This window comes from Lissotriton helveticus, chromosome 6 (genome assembly GCF_964261635.1).
Source record: "Lissotriton helveticus chromosome 6, aLisHel1.1, whole genome shotgun sequence".
NCBI classification, from domain to species: Eukaryota; Metazoa; Chordata; class Amphibia; order Caudata; family Salamandridae; genus Lissotriton; species Lissotriton helveticus.
Window position 1 is genome coordinate 466712605 of NC_136067.1, and position 4964 is coordinate 466717568.

The window sequence follows — 4964 nt, forward strand, 5'->3', positions numbered from 1 at the left end:
GATTGCTATAGTTGTGAAAGTTCTTTTTGAAATAGAATTTTGTCCAGCTAAAATGTTTGTAAATTCAGTTCCTAATTTAGTGCTATCCACACTGCATTGTTGTAGCATGACTATGGCATATTTTCAGTACCTTTATAGAAACAATGTTGACTTATGTTCTGACCTATAGTTTAGGTCTGTCATATCTTGATGGGTGTTTTTATTTACATTTTCAAAGGGCACAGCTTTCCAATCTGGTAACGTCAAATAGAGGAATCATTCTGAATTGATTTTAGTGCTAGGCGTAAATTCACAATCTTCACTGTTATGGTTCCATTTATAAGTTAAACCAAATAATTCACTGATATTCACATCTTCTTCCTCTAATAGTCCTAGCATTACATTTAAAAAGTCTTGAGTATCCTGCTGAAGATTTTGAGAAATAAGTACTGATCCAGTACAGTAATCTGTAAGTTTTCTTATTCCAGTAGCAGCATATATAATATTTCTGTCACTTCTTAATTAATCTAGTATGCATATTTGTGAAGCCATTCTTTTATCAACCTTTTCTTTAATAGAATTTGTAAACTGATGCAAATGGTATAGCCCATTCAACACTACATTTGCATAACAGTTCACTACAGATGTATTATCATAGTGATACCCTTCTATTTCCTCATTGAGCTGTAGTTTTCTATGCCTAGGTCCTTGTTGTTTTCTTTTTGTTCATCCTTCTGTTCAGATCTGATAGACTGCTTCGATATTTTCTGCTTTGGACACATTATCAGTTTTTCAAACAGAGAATACTGGCCTAAATGAGGAGCATATTCAGCTCTTAAACCGTCATATTCCATACACAGCTCACATCAGCACTTACTTTCTTGTCATCAAAATCACTCAGAAATAAACCAGACAATGGTCTAATTTGTAACAAAGCTACATATGCCATTCCTTCTTTGAATACGCAACTACCAATATTAAACAAGAGCTGTATCTACACTTAAACCTTATGATTTGTGTAGAGTTACGGAATTTGCTAAAGACACTGGGAACTGTTTTTCGCTGGATATACAAGTCTTTTATGAGTAGGATATCTACAACACATCTACCAATCTGCTTAACTCTACCCACATCATCAAATGTTATGTCTAAGTATTCCATGTCAATCAATCAACCTTTATTTCGTATTAATTAAAATGGATAAAAGTTCATAAAAAAACAATAGTCAATAAAGTAAGAAGGTGCATAATCTTCAATCATTTGTCTCATCTTCAGTATAAAATCTATACTTAATTTCATATTGTCCCCCTAAAATCCATGATAAAAGAATACACATAATACCAGATAAACAAATAGATAAGTGCGCCTAATTTTTAAAAATGAAATAGCAGCTATAAATGTGTTCCAGACTATGACCCTTTCTCAGTTTTGCTAAAAAATCTAAATTAGTATGAAAGAGTTCTCCTGCCTCATTCTACGATCCATAAAACCCTTAAAATTCATGTAATGCAATGGATTTTCAATGCAGTTCAAACGAAAGATGCAAGCGTATAACATACAAAATGATTATCCAGTTGCTGTGAAAATGTCAAAGCAGTAAGGTGCTGTCTAAGTTTTTTTTTCCAAAGTAAGGGTACCAAATACTTTTTCCTCAGGCTGGTATATAAAGAACAAAAGAACAAAAAGTGTGAAATAGACTGAGTAGACTTTCCGTCACATGGGCAAGGCCACAACTGCTTTTTTTTAAATTGTTTTTTTTTTACATCTCCAAGCTGAACAAGTTTATTCCCCCAAAAAAGTTTTCAGTGTTTTGAATATTAAACGATCAGATGTTTCTTCAGGTCTAAGTTGGTAGCAGGATCATTTAAATCAATGCAATGTTTTAGCATAATCTTCTTGCTTCACGCTCAGATTCCAGTAACGTAAGGACATCTCCTTCACGGACTGGCCCCTTCACATTACGAATAATTGATTGGTTGCTGTCATCCATGAACTCAACCCAAACCTGGGTGCACTGGCCCTGTGAGCCGGTTCTGCCGAGGACTTTGGTAACCCTGGCTAACTTGATGGGCTGCACGCGGCTGGCTTCCATGATGGCGGCTGGAGGCAGAGAGATGGCCACAACTGCTCTACTGAATATGTATTTGCAGTATAACCCATTATTAGTATGTAGTTTAACCAACAGTTCTTCACACAGAAAAATAGGAAGGTGCACCGTACATCATATGAGTTATAGGCTGGTATGCTCCTATTGAACTTCTATATTTGTTTAAAAACCACTTGTCTCTTTTTGCTTCAACCATATAAATTTCCTTAAGCTCACCATTGGATAACTAGCGCACAGTTGGTGGTTGTCGTAGAGCTCATTTAGACACAGAGATGTAAAATAGCCATGGGATTCTCAATGCATGATCTAACTTCAAGATATCGCTCACTATTGATTGATTTAGTTTGACCCACTCCCTGCTCAAAATCGAATGTCATAACAATGTTTGAGCCATTTTGATGAAATCAAAAATGTGCGGTATACCCAATCGCTCATTACTGATTTAGTTTCAACAAGCTTGTGATAATGCTAACAATCTTTTTCAGAATTCATTTTCAATGGGCTGTAACGCCCCAATTCCTGTCATCCCCCAAGTTGCAGCCCCATATGTAGCAATTGATTTGGCCATGGCTAAATACATCTTTACCATTCCAGGAATCACTTTAGTGCCTAATATGTTACAAATTTAAATAAGGCTGTAGTGTAGTTCCTATTTTCCCTATATGCTCTGCGCATTGGAATAACATAAACAGAAGTTTAGACGTAGGACTGAGGTACTCTAGGTCTCTACTGACAATGTTAGACTTAATTAGGTTTGCCAGCTAGCTCAGAAGTCACTAGAAACTTTCTCCAGTAAACAAGGAGGAGTTAACTTCCCTGAATAGAAAAGAAGGGATTAGCTTCTGACAACCGCATAAACATGACAACTTTGCTCCCTCAGAATAAAGAGTGTATCTCTAGAGTCGTGTGAAAACAATAGACAACTATTTCACTCAGTCAATCGTGCATGCTTAGTCTCACCAGAGTGCACAGAAATAGAGAGACGGGCGTTTTCAATAAAAGTTGTTATTTATTGAGCAGTCTTCTTTCTCATGCAAGAGAAATGAATTGCCACAGTTGCAATACTTATCATGAAGTAAAGTGCGTACAGTAAAAGGAGTATTATGAAATTTTACTGTAAAAGCATTGATATGGTTTCTTAGCCATATGATACTTTAAAACGGATAAAATATATACATACATAAAAACATACATACATAAAAACATTGACTAACGTACTCAACTGGTGCTTCTAATATACGCCTACCCTGGTGTACCTGACCTAAGCCTAATACGTGGGAAGGAGTAAGTAAGTTGCAGTTTAAGTTAAGTTGGTTTTTTGCCAAGAATCTGAATCAAGAAATCTCTTAAGGTTTTAGAATGAAGGAGGTCTTGTATCTTGTGTCTCAGGACTCGATCTCCCAGCAACCCGCAAGGGTGACTGGAAACACCGGAGCTGGATTTCTTGGCAAGAGAAAAGACAGCGTCTCTCTCAGGGCGTCAATGGGCGGGTCGGCTTCCTTCGGCTCTCGCATCAGCTGGGCTTCGGGCAAGTAGATAGCCGCTCTGCTCCAAACCACTGTGTCTTTGCTTAAGGCAACGTTGGTACATTTATATCTGAAAGGTGCCGTGTTTGACATAAGGTTGGACATAAGACGTCACTAAGAACTAACAGTTCTTTCTGGACTCCAGGAGTTGTGCAAATCAAAACAAAAGCAGGGGGAATTCCCGGGCTGCTGGAGGCTTGGTTTGTTTAAAGAACACGTTGTGCTTTCTAGGAGTCTATGGGAGTAGCCTTGCCGTATTTGGACTGCATTGGCTATGCCTAAATATGGACATGAATCTTATGCCTTTATAAGGATATGTTTTTTTATAACCACATAAGGGCATGAATCGGGGATATCTAATTAGGGTCCTAGATAGATTCACAACCAGGCTACTATGCTCTTTTCCATTTGATTATCTCTATTAAGAATCATGGCCTTCCAACTCAATTTATTATCAATAAGTACCCCTAGATATACAAATTTCTCTGCTACTTGAATCCTTCTTTTTTTCTATAGACATTGTGTTAATTTTTTGTTGTTGTCTGCCCCTATAAAAAGTGCGACATTTTTAGTCTCATTGACATGTAAATCTAAGCTAGTTATAAAGGACGTGTACTTTTTAATGAGACTCTGCAGGGCCAAAGGTGTTCTGGCCAATAGGTCTGCATCCTCTGCATAAAGAAGGATTGCAAGGGGGCATGAGTCAACATATGGGGTATCTTTTGCATTTTCAATCAATTCTTTTTCTAGTTGGTTCGTATAGAGGGTAAATAAAAAAGGTGCACGCACACATCCTTTTCTCCCCACCTTTTTGACACTAAGAGCATTTGAACATTTACCTTAATTTCTAAATCGCACACTGGCCATTACCCTAATATATAGCTACCTTATAAAGATAACAATCGCAGACGCCACTCTCATAGACTCCATTATGGCCCATAGCTTGCCTTAAGCTTTATCTTTCACCTGTTTCAATCTATTTTTCCCGGCTTCTTTGTCCACGTGAGGTAAAGACTGTACCACGTTTTTATCTTCCTTCAAGGCTACACGCAATCTTCCCAGTGAATTTGTGCAAGTTTTATCAAACCAAGGTATTATCTGGTACTCTCTTACCGTTGCTGGGTGGGTTCAATATTGTTTGATACCAATTAAGATTTTTCAGAAAGCCTCCACTACTTGGGTACAGTTAGCGAGATCATCTGGGCAGAACATGATTTCCATATTGTATGATACAACAAGTGTAGCTATTAGATCACTCTCATTAGTTCTATTCCATTTTAAGATATTACCATTTTTCCTGGTTAAGGTAGGCTTAGGGAAGTTCTGCTTCCATGTTTTGAACACCCCTTTCC

At 37.4% G+C, this 4964-nt stretch overlaps 1 pseudogene; it reads right to left on the minus strand.

Annotated features, from left to right (window-relative positions):
• Positions 1-1861: 1861 nt before the first annotated feature.
• Positions 1862-2071, minus strand: LOC144762352 (small ribosomal subunit protein eS28 pseudogene; annotated as a pseudogene).
• Between the last annotated feature and the right edge of the window lie 2893 nt (positions 2072-4964).